The sequence below is a fragment of the Lethenteron reissneri genome, unplaced genomic scaffold (genome assembly GCF_015708825.2).
Source record: "Lethenteron reissneri isolate LAM-NWPU_2019-01 unplaced genomic scaffold, ASM1570882v1 scaffold_1613, whole genome shotgun sequence".
NCBI lineage: Eukaryota > Metazoa > Chordata > Hyperoartia > Petromyzontiformes > Petromyzontidae > Lethenteron > Lethenteron reissneri.
The window spans coordinates 11,415-25,898 of record NW_026891348.1 but is presented as its reverse complement, the minus strand read 5'-3'; the positions used below and the strand labels follow the sequence as shown (position 1 = coordinate 25,898).

General features: G+C 51.8%; 1 pseudogene; it reads right to left on the bottom strand.

Annotated features, from left to right (window-relative positions):
* Positions 1-834: 834 nt before the first annotated feature.
* Positions 835-13,835, bottom strand: LOC133362777 (thrombin inhibitor hemalin-like; annotated as a pseudogene).
* Between the last annotated feature and the right edge of the window lie 649 nt (positions 13,836-14,484).

Here is a 14,484-nt window from a genome sequence, read left to right as displayed (position 1 = left end):
GAGCTAAGCGCTTGAACCTGCAATTGTAAGTGCCCAAAGGAGACCGCTGACTGAGTGACGAGATGCAAAGCCTGCCAGTTCCCAAGTCTTAAGAATGTTAGCAGGAATGCACTTTATTGATAGAAGCAGCAGTTCCAGCGATGGACACAGCGATGCAATCTGACCCGGGTGCTGGTAGCACAATGACAAGCGTTTCTAAAATAATAAAATGAAACGGTAAGGTGCAAAGCCCTGGCAATTCTCTGCTCAGATCACTGCCGGCACTTGCGGGAAACCCCAAGGGAGCCCCTTTAGAAGGTACTTGTTCAAGCCAGACGTCTTGGCAGAGTACCCACACTTTACCCCACCACACGTGATGATCCCTGCCCATCAACACATTTCGGTGAACCCATTGATACTGCTGGGTGGGTAGAAGCGGTGGGGGGGGGGGGGTAAGAGAAAGTGCCCCTCTCTTTCAAATTGCCGCACCGGGAGATCAAAGCGAACCGGCGACCTCCAGGGATCGCGACTCCAGTGCGCGGCTTGCCGTGCTCACCGCTGCGGCAAGTGTCGTCTTCAAAAGCCAAAAATTCCATTCTTTTGTTGGGATCAGTTTCTAAAATCAATTATTTTTAAAAAAACACACTTGACCAAACCGACGGCAGCTTCTCGGATGCACGCGGAGGCGGCGGGCAAGACGCAAAACAATGGCGAGAGGACCTCTCGCGAATCCAGAAGAGGCATTCCCCCAACCCCTCCCATCCCACCGCTCCCCCCAAGCATGTACCCACGGGGGGGGGGGGGGCACGTTTCCACGAGAATATCGCGCCACGGCGTTCGCCTCCGGAGGGGTGGGGGACGGAAAAAAAACCCCGCAAACAAGAGCCTCTATCAGCCAGAGGCAGACCACCCCCCCACCCCCCTCTTAGGGGCGTTTCCCCACTTGTCTATTTGAAGGGCATCTGGATGGAGGAGCAGCTTTTGTAATGGTTGGGGAACTTAACGCGGGTTAATTATACAAGTACGTCAACGATACGGTCGGTGCCTCTCGCTACGGCACCCAAGCGACCTCGCGACTACAGACGGCGCTGCAATTGTCGACTCTTGTCAGACCTGCCCTCGGTGCTGCGTGCGGTCAGCTCGTTGCTTCATCCTCCACATGGCCGCTCCTCTCATCCGGCTGGCGAATGGTTTGCCTCTGGGTTGGATCATCGAAGTTGAGGCTCTCATGTCTTCGGGGGTGGGAAGGAAAGAAACAGAAAACATGAGGTTAAATCAACAAATCACGCGCACCTGTGTACGTATGCGTTTGCGTGCGTGCGTGAGGAGCGGTAGTGTAGCGGTTAGCGCGCTGCGCTACAAACCTGGCGACACGGGTTCGATTCCCGCTCACGGCGAACACCAGTGACGATTATACGAACTGGTCCTGGGCCTACCATAGGTCGACTCAGCCTCAAATGAGTACCTGCTGCGGAGTGCAAACATCGCCACTGGGGAGACAAAGGCGGCTGGGCGTGGTGCTGGCCACCCACCCCCTCGTGTGCCGTGCCGGCCTTCATAGGTGCTCGCGAATGACACTTGCTCAAAGAGTCTGTTAGAGCTACACGGGGGATCGTTGTCGTAGTGTAGTGTGCATCTGCAAGTCATCTCGACCAGTCAACCCACGGCACCTAGGTCTGTCCCGCGACCTCCTGCTTGCGAGCCTTCCAACACTTCACGTGGCCTCAAGGTGCACCGCGCACTGGCACAAGCGACGTGGGGATGTCACCGCCACGTAGTGGGAATGTAGTCAGACGGGTCACTGGTTCGGTGCGTGCAGCGGACACAACCACGGTGCCAGCATCTTGCATCCGCCCCCCGCGCGCGACGCTGTCCACTCGGCAGCATCAGCAGCAGACAAGCCACAGTCGCGTTTGGCAGGTCGCGGGCGGTGGGGTCAAGTGTGGGTGCTCCCTCCTGTCCCAAGACATCTGGCGAGCGTGCAAGAGGAGGCCACAACACCCCCCTCCAGAGTGACTGTCTCGGGCTCCTTGCAGTGGCGGCCCTTCCACCAGCAGTGGTGTCAGCGAGCAGTTGCAGGGCTGCGCCTTTATTTAATTATCGTGCGCGCAGTGACTCGGCACGCCGATGAGAGCACCGCAAGCCAGGCGACGCGCGTGTCGATTAGTTTAGTTTGCGTTTCTGACAACGGGCCCAGAAGATGAGATGACAGAACTATTTGTGAAATCGCTCCATTGAGCGCCTTCATGCACACTGGGATCGCACAGGTCGTTCATTTTCTTTGTGCAAAGTTCCGCGTGTCAAACTGAGAACATCCCTGATCAGGGCTGGAATAAGCCCTAAGTAGAAACAAACTAACAAACGAATTTAATGTAACGGTGTTTTATGCAGTCAATATGGACTGAGCCGAGAGCATGCATTTGTATGCAAGTGCTTAAAGAAAAAGTGTTAACCTCGTTTCGTGTTTAACCGTGTGACATTTCAAGAGGGCAGAATAATAATAAAATAATAAAAATACAACGTAACAAAATGAAATTCTCACGACGTTTCGACCACAACACAAGCAGCCGTCCGCAGGTGAAGAACAGACGCTGTCTCCCCGACAGCCCTGTTCTTCACCTGAAGACGGCTGCTTGCGTTGTGGCCGAAACGTCGTGAGAATTGTATTTTATTATGTTTAATTTTTATTATTTTACTATTTCCCTTCTACGTGACTTTACCGAAAGAACCAAGGATATGAATCCCTGCAGTCACGAAAGCATCAAATCGAAATTTAGGCCAGAATAAGTTCCATTTGCAAGCGTGACCTGGGACATTCATTTGTTGTGTGTGTTGAGTCCCAACCGAGTCGTTTGCCGTTGCAATTGTCGACTTTGGCAAACTTGCACCCTGACGCCAGCACACACAATGGCCTACTCTTGCGAATGACGTCAAGAGATATTGTCACGGTTATTACACTCGCAGTGATAAATCAGGAACATTCAGTCAGTGCATCTGCTCTGCTAATGAACCAACGGGTCAGCGACAAGGACAAGGACAATCAATGGGTTCATTCAGGAGCGGGTGAAACCGTGAAACGGATCTAGGATGTCGGCGGCGTTGACTCGGCACTCCGATTCCCAAGGACACCTCGCCATGTGGCACGAAGCCTTCTTGGCCCAAGCATCCAGTAATTTAGCTCGACCTCGAGTTGATCATATAAAATATCTTCTTGGTTCTTTTGGTAAAGTCATCACGTAGAATGAAATAATAAAATAATAAAAATAAAACATTATTCTCACGACGTTTCGGCCACAACGCAAACAGCCGTCCTCAGGTTTTCTGACTTTACCGAAAGAACCAAGAAGATGAATCCTTGCAGTCACAAAAGCTTTAAATCGAAATATAAAATATATTCGTTTCAACTTGTCATGCACCGCACAGAGTTGCACTCACTCTCGAAGACGACGCAGGAAGGCAGCCAAGCGCTGAGCCGGTGCCTACTAACAATCGCCCAAGCTCTGTGGGTCCTCTATATATCAAGGTGCATTCGGTCAATCCACTTCTGAAAAGGAAGCCAATAGGTCAGTGGGTTTTACCTGCTAAAATAAAAGTCTAGTTTTCGGTAAAGTCACGGAGACAGCTTGTGTTGCCTCCGAAACGTCGTGATTTCATTTATCCGTTCCATTTTTTCTACCTACGTGATTTTACCGAAAAAAACAAAGAGTATGGATCCTTGCAGTCACGAAAACTTCCAATCTAGAATCGTCTAGTTTTATCCGTATACATATAAATGTTTTGTGATTTGCTCACCTTTCCTACACATCAGACTTGTATCGTGTATTGCGTTTGTTGTTGTAACACTGACCCTGTCACCCCTGCTGAACATCTGTGAAAAAGAGCTTTATAGCTCAATGGATTCCTCCTGCAGTACAAACAAACATTCCGATTCTGATACAGGAGGCTCTCAATTATCCGCGCTAATGACAAGGAGGACGGACGGGGATTTAAAAAAAAATCGCGGAAAATCCAAAAATACAACCATTTTCCGTGGATTATCGATGCCAAACACCACGAATATAGGTATAAATCACCGATGGATGCACGTGCTCAGTGACAACACTTTCCTGCTCCGCCGCCACAGAAGAGTCCGCCCACTAAGTGGATAGCAGAGCCCACCCCAGCAACATCTATCAAACTCCTCCCCCCACCCTTGTAAAGATCTGGCAACTACTGTACTGCAGGGGTGGTCACGTGGATTTCGGATAAACCGGAGCACTTATTTGTTCGGCTTAAGCACGTGACTTGTCACGAACGTTTTCAAAATAACAATGCACAACTGTGTCGAGGTCGTTAATTTGGTCTCAAAGGGAAAATCCGCAATTTATTCATTTACGTCAAAATCCCAGGCGCGCGGTCAATCCTCAAAATCGGATAAACCGCACGCGGATAATGGAGAGTCTCCTGTATTTCGGTCGCCAGCTCCCTGTGCGCACCCGGCGCCACGAGATACCCCCCCCGTGTGTCCCTCCCCACCCCACCTACTGCCTTGTCGCTCACCCTTGGAGCAGACACGCTTGCACGTTTCCTCGTTCGCGAAGTTGTTGTCGTTGCCGTCACAGCCGCTGTAGTGAAAGATCTCGCACGCTTGCTTCTCCACGTTGTAGAAGTAGCGCGGCTTATTGTCCTCGCAGTCGCCCCGCGCGGGCCGGCCACAGGCAGATCTTGGGGATCCCTGTCCGACGAGATTGCCAAGAGAATCGGATCGCGGTTCGGTCAACGGTGGGTGTGCCACGGCTGGACCAGTGTTCTTCATTGCAAGGCCCACGGGCCGCTGGTAAACCCTGGTGGCCTTTAGTGCAGCCCCTGATGTGTGGGCCCCCCCGCCCCCCCGACAACATACAAATGTGAAAAACACCCCCTTGCAGGAGGCGTGGCAGCACTCAAGTAACTTGGGACTTTTTGACCTGAAACAGGTGAAAAATAGGAGGCACAGCCCTGCAAGGTCTGGCGCCCCTGCGCGCCCCAGTTGGCGGAAGGGCCTCCCACTCTTCTTAAGAGGAGAATCTTTGGCCAGCTCTTCCCACCCCGTCGAAAAACTCCTCGAAGGAGTTGGGAGTGGCCGCACTTTCACCCGAAAACAAAATAAGGAGTTTAAAATGGAACGCAATGGGGGAAAAAACCCTACGTGGTGGGGCGGGGGGGGGCGGGAAAGACTTTGCAAATCTAGGACAGCTGTCTGTGGCAGAGGGCGCATTAACCCCAGAGGGCGCATTAACCCAAGACCATCTTGTCACATTGCATCTCTTTGCTCTGCGTAAAAACAGCCGTCACACAGTAAGCGTTCACGTCTCTCTTCACAATCTTTCTCTTGGCAGGAATATAATTTTTTTGCAGGAGCCGTGCGGGAGAGGAATTTGTGTGGCGGCTTTCACCGAAGCAATCGATGAAGCAAAACACCAACGCGCGCCTTTAAGGAGGTTCAGTTTACATGCGAGGCAACAATACTGATGAACTTTTAATTCAGGAATCGATTGTTACGTTTCTGTCTGCCTGGTCCGCAACGTCTCGCGCGTACTCTCTTCGTCGTAGGTTTCGTTTCGTTTTGCTCCATCCCATTCACTTCCATGAGCCTCCAGACAACGTTAGCAAATCATCAGCATATGCCTCATTTGTAGCGTGAGTATATTACGTAAAGAAAGGTAAAGGTGCAGCTCCGCAATTGCTTGCTCATGCCACTGCTGGCAGAAGGCCCTCCGAGGGAGCTCTAGAGAGTCCTCCTAGACCAGGGGTCGGCAATCAAAATTCAGTTAAAAAACCCTGCGTGGCAATAAACATCTCGCCACCACGGCACCATTCCTTGCACCGAGGATTTGATTCCGTGCACCAGGAACTTCCCAATGCCACATACGGGGCTTGATTTCTCACAAAATATTTTCATATTTTCATATTTTGTGAGGACCCACAAAACTCCCCCCCCCTCCCTTGTACCACCCCCACCACTCTGAGGAACAGGTGGGGCCTTGGGGAGCAGGGAAGTATTTTCTGTAACTCAGCCAGGACGGCTCTGGCCGAAATAAAGCCGCCCTGGGCACGTGTTCACGTTAAAACACGTGCCCAGACAAACTCGATCCGCATGCAGTTCGTACGGAACGGTAATAAATGACCAGCAGGGTTTCGGATATTTTGCTTCCCATTCGAACAGTAATAGTGCCAACCTGACCAACCGAGTGGCTTATGAGAAGAAAAAAGGGTGGGGGGGGGGGGCAGAGGGCGAGGCGGAGGTGAAAAAACATCAGAATCAGAATATGTATTTACACTGGAGAAATACAAAGAGCTATGAAGCTCTTTTTCACAGACGCCCAGTCAAAGGGCCGCTGCAGCGTTGTCCGAACGAGATAGAACACTTCGCTCTGAGCAATGCATCGGTGTCTATCGATCCCACCGCTCCGCTTCAGCGCAAGAGGAGAGAGAGAACACCAAGTAGAATCATCGATTCCACACGGCCTCGTCGTCAACATCCAGAGGTCATCGTGGCCAAAGCCGTCGATGCCACCACCACAGCCGCCACCACGGCACCTCATCACCGGCAACTTCCACCCTGCGCCTGATCCCACCACTGATGCACAGTCGACACGTGACCTCCAATATCTGCCCTGACAGTCGAAACTAAAAACTTTCGACTACTTTGTATTTTACCAGGTAAGGCCCACCGAGCTATGAAGCGATGTTGAAGAAGCGACCGCCACAAATGATAGCTCGGCGAATTGGCTTATCGCACGGAAATGTACAGCAACCAAATACTCGAAATGCGTGATGTCGATTCTCAATGTGGAGGGAAAAATCGGAGGAGCCTGAAAAATATCCACACGACCACAGGGAGAGAGACAAGCAAACGCCACATGTATACAGACAGGTGCCAGTGTCGGAATCAAACCCACGATCGCCTGCATACCAGACAAGGGAGTTAACATCTCCTAGCCACCGAGGAGCCCCCCCCCTCCCCGCGCCATGTGCTCTTTGGCCTTCCCCTCGATCGCCGCCCTCACGTGGTGGAGACCACCCAGCACCGCGTGGCCCTCTCCCACCCTCCACGCACGTCCCAAAGAGCACTGCTGCTTCTGCCTCACGGCCTTGCAAAGGCACCAATGTGCACGCGCAAGCTCGTAGCACACGTCACCGCCCCGCCCCCCGCCGCGTGACGGTGACAGACCTCGCACGCCCGCCGCGGTGTGCACAAGTGCGATGATTCCAACTTGGGGTCAACTCCTGCGATTTGTAGTCTCCATTTGCGTTCCCCTCAGTGCCGCGCACCTGACTAATCACGTGCGGTGCAGTTTCCCGTTGATCGAAATTGATTGCCGTGATCCTACCCCCCCCCCCCCCCCGACCTTATCGAGTCTCCACCGTGCACCAGCGCATGCTCAGCGGCCAGGGGCGCAGTCCCACATTGGGAGTTGGGGGGGGTGGGTGTCTTACTCGTGAACGCTTCCCCGTGGTTATCGGTTAGATTCCAGATAGGTTCCGGTGAAGTCGGCCCCACCCTCGCTTCGTCACGGACAAGAGGAGTTCCGCCGCAACTCCAACCGTATTAAACCTACGGCAACTCCTGGCCACTGACTCGGTACTAACCCCCGTTGGTCGTGGGCTCCCCCGTGTACGATAGGGATCCATCGGCAGCACAATCGACATCTATGTCGCCTTGCTGCAACGGAGGAGTTAAAAAAAAAACGGACTCGAAAAAAAGAGTACCGCGATTTTCTTTTCTAAAATGCCGCAGGGCGTCTCTTGGGCCGTACATATTTTAAAACGCGTCGAAGCTACGCGAGGCCTTGCCACCCGCACGGCGTGCCCCAGAGGGGGCCGCACGCGTCACGTGTAGGCCCAGCGTCGCACGGACCTCTGGTGTTGGGGCGCCTGCAGCTCTCCACGCACTCCTCGGCGGTGCGGAAGTTGTTGTCGTTGCCTCCGCAGCCGCCGTAGACGAAGCTCTCGCACCGGCCCGTGGTCATGTTGTAGAAGTGGCGCGCGATGGCGGCCCGGCAGCGGCCAGTCTCCGGCTCCAAGCGGCACTTCTTGGCCACCTCTGCGACGTGTGGGGGGGGATGGGGGGAGGCACGGCGGGGAGTTTAAACACCGACGTGCAAGGGCGATGACGATGGCGGTGCGTGCAGATGAATGTCGCTGCGGGACTAAATTCTCTGGCGTGTGTCGTGATGGCTACTGCAAGATCGGACGTTCAGTGCTCGCCCGAGCTGCTTTGGTTTCTGGTGGCCGAACGGATACATGAGGAGGTCGCACTCGTTACGCACAAAGTGCTCGCCACAAAAGAACCACAATACCTCGCTGATCTCGTCAAGGAGCATAAACCATCATCACGCAAACTCCGATCATCCTCGCAGCAGATTTTGGCTAACCAAGACGGTCACCGCATCACACGCTTTCAGATGCAGCCGTCTGGAATGCTCTTCTGTCCCATATTAGTAAGCTAATGGACCTATATGCACTTTCAAATCTAGTTCGAAAACTAATTTCCTTAGAACTGCTTTTTTTTGTGTTTAGTTTGTTGTCCTTTCCCCGCACCTCTGATGAGCACAGTTGGCTACGTACAGTGCGAAACAAGTTCAACATACATACACAAATAGCACTGGTGGCAAGCGGGCGTTCTCACCACAACCACGTGCTCAGGGGGGGCTCATCCTTGCACTGCAGTCGGTTGGCGGTGGTGAGATGTTAAATCCCTCGCCTGGTGTGCAGGAGGTCGTGGGTTCGTTCTCGACCCTGACACCTGCTGCTGTACATTTGGAGTTTGCGCGTCTCTCTCTTCCTGTGGTCGCCAAGAGTTTTCTCCGGGTCGTCCGGTTTTTCCCTCCACATTTTCAAAAAACATAAATTTAGAGTATTTGGCTGCTATAAATGTCCACATGTTAAGCTACCTTGTTGAGCTATAACTTCTGAAAAGGAGCTGGGCCTTGCCAATTAGGGTAATCTGTCTGCCTTTCCCCCCCTCTTCATAGCCCGGTGTGAGAGAGCGTTTAGACCCTGTAGATTCCAGACCTTGGGAGTCAGGACACTGTAAATCATTATTGTTAGAACCGCACCCTCCCCGTGGCCCTTCAACCCACTCGCCACTTTTCTCACAGCTGCAATTAGTTTGGGGCATACAGCTCATTTAGGAGTTGTGCATTAATGCTGACAAAAACCAAACTGAACAAGCTTTGTGAGAAACCATGAGCAGAAACCCTAACCCAACATAGTAAACTCAACCCAAGGGGAGGTGGGAAGGAGGTGCAGGAGGTGAGGACGAGGGGGGGGCTGACAGGGGAGGGGGCTGGAAAGGTGAACATATCTCATGTATCCCAAGGTTCATATAAGATATAGTATTTTTTACCCCGAGGCCCAAATTCAATGTTTTTAGAAAGAACACAATATCTCGCCATGTGGGGCTCTCCGGCACGCGAGGCCACCGGGGGTCACGTACGTACTCGACGTTGAACTTCTTTCGCGCCGTGCGCAGCTGACCCCGCTAATCGGACTGTGCGGGGGAAGGACAACAAACTGCCTGAGCGCTCGTTGCCCTCGATAGCCGCCGGCGGCGGCGATGGTGACGTGGTGGGTGCGGGCGCCTACTCTGCACCGTCCCGCAGGCGATGCGGCACTCCTTGTACGTCTCGAAGTTGTTGGCGTTGCCGTTGCAGCCGCCAAAGTCGAACTCCTGGCAGCGCTGCGTGTAGCGGTTGTAGAAGAAGCGCGGGATGAGGGCCCGGCAGGGCCCAATCTCGCTGTCCATCGTGCAGATGGCGCGCGTGGACTGCCCCTCCTCGCTCTCGTCGCCTGCAGGGAGAACGAGGAGGACCCTATAACAAACAACTACTTTGTACGCGCATGTTTACGCTGAACTTCTTTCGAACCATGCGTAGCCAACCGTGATAATCGGAGTTAAGGCCCACCGAGCTGAATAGCTCTTTTTCAGACGCGACCTGCCCGCCACAAATGATAGCGTAACGAAGTGGCTTGTCGCATGGAAGTTTATCGCAGCCGAATACTTTACAAATGCACGTTGATTCTAGACTGCAAACTTCAAAAATACAGCAGCAGGCGTCGGGGTCGGGATCAAACCCACGACCTCCTGTATACCAGGTGAGCTAGCTAACATCTCATAGCCACCACGGCACCACTCTAACCACTGTGGCACCCCGGGGCTTAACTCCTGTCGTAAAAACGACGGCTCATGCACCGTACATGTTTGTCTCATCAATGTCGGGTTCAATCACAATGCCGCAGGCCACAACAACAAGCTCCCCGCCCAGCCACTCAGTCACCCGTGCAGGTCGAGATGCTGCTTCTCTTACTGTGTCTTCCCTGGCAGCGCTCGACTGTGGAATTCCCTCCTTCCACCATCGTCTCTTTTGCCGAGCTTTTGTTTTAAACAATGATTGGCCTTGCTCAATTGAAAAAACACGCTTAACAAGTATTTATTACAATTTTGACAAGTGCTGTTGGTTGCTGGCCGTTTTGACGTTTTGGGCCAATGTTCAGCCTGTGTGTTAAAAAAAAGTGCGCTATTCATGCCATTCTTTGAGCTATCGCGAAGGCTCATCCATAAATTATTTCATTGCTCAAGTTCATTGTGGAATGACGCACAAACATGTTTCAACAAAATCGGTAGCAGTGTAACAACATATTTTCTCTCCATGTGTGTCTGAGTTCAACGTACGATCATTTTACTTTTAAGATCATACCAGTGAGAGTCGCCGCATTCTCCGGATTATTGCATGTGTGTGTGTGCGTGTATGTGTGCGTGTGTGTGTGTGCGTGTGTGTGTGCGTGTGTGTGCGTGTGTGTGCGTGTGTGTGTGCGTGTGTGTGTGTATGTGTGTGTGCAACCCGATTTAAATAACATTATTGACACGGAGCACAAGTTTGGGGTGCATCTTACTCGCTGGAGCATATGATAGTCATTTGAAGGATACAATATGTACGTGCATTATGTTTTGCAAGCCTTGACCAACATTTGGCAAATTGCAACCGCGCATTTTCAATCGAAACATGAGGTGAAACTAATTTTCTATCAGCTTCTCATCTGACAAATGTAATGAATTGTTGCCTCTCCAGACTAAGAGCTTGCGCGCCACGCTTGGAGGGGTTATGTCTACCACTGGATATATATTGTATGCACACCGACATCTTAAATATCGCTGTGCCCCATTTGAAAGCTTGAAATGTAATACTGCTGCTTCATTAACCAAAAACCTCCCGATGGCTTTCACGTAATATCTTTGCGACAACAATAAAAACACCATTACAATATAAATGGTGTAAAACTGCTACATTCATTAATGAATTAGCTGTTATTTGTTTGCACGTAACTATCGCAATATGCAACTGCATGTTGCCTAATATCCAAAAACGCACATGGCTAATGAGGATGCAAACTCACGCTTCATTGACTTCAGGCTGTCACGCGTGTAATTAGTATCATTAGAGTTTAAAAAAAACCCCTCGACGTTCATCACGATGGACAGAGGAGCTTCCCAGTTTAACGTCGGCTTTCGCGACCAATATCATCCACAATAGAGTTTTTTTTGGGTTATATCGCGTAGAAATATTTAAATGTTGTGTCGTCAAAAACCAACTGCCACCCGACACAACCAACTAGTAAGGGTTGTCACGTAAACAGAACGTGCCAATTCGTCACACTTATCAGCACACATCTATTTTACGCGATCTAACCCCAAAAAAAACTCCATCACGAGTGAGCTGCTTTCCCACCAACCGGTGCCAAATCTCAGCACCACAGAGCGTGCCTGCCCCTAGTCATCCGGCCGTTCACCGCTCTTAAGGCTGCCCCACACACCGATGTCCCATGGAGAGGGGGAGGGCGCACCGCTCGCCGTGGCCGCAACGCCAAGAGGTCCCAGCGGGACGTGGCGGGCGACGGCTCATTCCCAACACGAGCGGCCACTCGTAGCGTTTGCGTTCATGCGCAGCCTTGTCCGCGTTAATCTTTCCCTCAATCGCAGGTCTTAAGATCGGGGAATTCGCAGGTTAAACTCGTAACTTACGGCTCCTTTATCAATCCACTGCGGGACGAAGGTCTCCCCAATACACGTTTGTCGTGTGGATTCGTTTGACTATGCCGTACCACGGTGTCGTGAGAGCAGCGGGCTTGGTGAAGCTATGGAGGGGGGCCAGGAGCAGTTCACATATCACTCGCTGCCGCCTGTCTTTGCCGTGTGAGGCAATCGAACTCGGGTCACTCGGTTCGTAGTACGGTGCACCAGCCATTGCGTGAACGCTCCCTCCACTGACTTTATACCCTTGACAGAAACCAAGGACACTTCAATGATGTCGACATAACCATCCGCGTCAGCACGCTCGTATCTCATCAAGAGTTGTCATTGTCTTATAATGTACTTGTACTGCCTCTGAGGAGTGGAGGGTTTTTGTTCTTCATTTATTCTTCACGAATGTTTCAGCATTTTTCAGCGATTGAGGCTGGTGATGGAATGAGAGCCAAAGGAGGGAAGAGATGGAGAGAGGAGGAGCACGTGGATTGGGGAACAAATGAAAATGAGAAGCGTCACACGGTCAAATTTTGATTTATTAACTTTTGTGACTGCAGGGATTCATCTTCTTGGTTCTTTCGGTAAAGTCACGTAGAAGGGAAATAATAAAATAATAAAAATAAAACACAATAAAATAATTCTCACGACGTTTCGGCCACAACGCATGCAGCCGTCCTCAGGTGAAGAACAGGTCTGAATGTTTCATTCATGTTTCATTCAGACGCTGTCTCCCCGACAGACCTGGTCTTCACCTGAGGACGGCTGCTTGCGTTGTGGCCGAAACGTGGTGAGAATTATTTTATTATGTTTTATTTTTATTATTTTATTATTTCCCTTCTACGTGACTTTACCGAAAGAACCAAGAAGACGTCACACGGACAGTGAGAAAACGTAAGTGGGATGCTTGGGCAGGACATATCTCGAGAAGAATGCTTGCGTACGGTGCGAAAGAAGTTCTACATACGCACAATGGTGATGGAATGGCAGCAAAAGAAGGGCCCAGAGAAGTGAGCACGTGTAACACATGTATCCATCAGCGGCCAAACACAAATCAGACTCCCACGCGGACCAAGAATGACACGAGGATGGCATTAGGCAGATCAAGAACGCTGACAACGGCAGCCCAAGGGAGAGATTGTGCCCAGAGAGCGTGGGGGAGGCGTCCAGCCAGCAGTGGACAGAGACGGGATGGCAATGAGCATCCAGGACAGTTGCTCCCACTGCGTAGTTGCTGGGTCAAATTGCACGGGATTAATAGGAACTGAAGAACTCATTTATTTACAACGAGTTGCCTTTTGTGTTCAATTTGTGGTACTTTTCCGCGCGCCTGCGACGAGCACGGTTGGCGACGTACGGTGCGAAAGAAGTTCAACGTGCACACGTGTAAGAGCACATCCCACTCGGATTAATGCTCCGGGTTAATTCATCGCAGCACGGAAACAAACGCAGTGCACGCACCATGCAGACGTGCACGGCGCGAACACGTGAACTATAAACTATCGAACGGTCTTCTCACAATCGAGAACACGTCCACTCTCCCACTCACCCTCTCACTCACTCACCACCACCACCAACTCCACCACCACCAACACCACAAACCCCTCCGGCAACGGCGTTGTGGTCCAAAACGTGTCGGAGAGAGACAAAGACGGCCGCGGCGGTAGCTGCAACACTCTCGGCATCATCATCACCTCCTGCTGCTGCTCTCGCTGCGATCGGGAACAACAACCCCCCAAGCGCCGCCATCATCACCATCATCTTCATCTTATCCTCCAACTCCTCCCGCAGTGCGCGCTGCAGTCGCCGCAACACGAAGATGGCGGCGGCCACGTGGAGGAGGAGGCTTCGTCTCCGCTGTGCTCGCGTCAAGGCCGCGCGCCCTTTAAACATCGTCACGTGGCTCGCTCATTGGCTGGGGGGGGGTGAGGGGCGTGCTGAGGCTACGGCACAACGGCGGTGTCGAGGTTTTGCCGGCTCGGCGACTGGGAAACGCTCTTGCAATCTGCTCCGTCGTGCCAGCCGTGCCCACCACTGCCAATCGGGGCAACCGCCTCGGGCCCCGTGCTCTGTCTCCACTCGTTTTGTCGTTCTCGTGTTCTGCTCTCTCTGTGTGTGTGTCTCGGATGTTGTCCCTCTCTGCTTTTGTCTGTTCTTCGTGTTTGTGTCTTGTCTCTCTTTAAAATTTCACACTTCACTTCTAACTAAGCAATCTTTGAAAAACTTAATCGAACAGGCTATGCGTTAATTGTGCGTTGACCGACTCTCTGTGTTGCATTACATTTCCAAAATTTTCTAGGTTATTTAATTCAGTGTGTCTCTCTCCCTGTCTTTTGCACCGTACCACTCACCGTGCCACTCATTGACATGCTAATTTCTCTAACCCCTCCCTCTCTCGCCGCCCCTGCCCCCTCTCTCTATTTAAGGCCTCAACACAGAGGCGTGGTGTCTCTGTGTGCCTA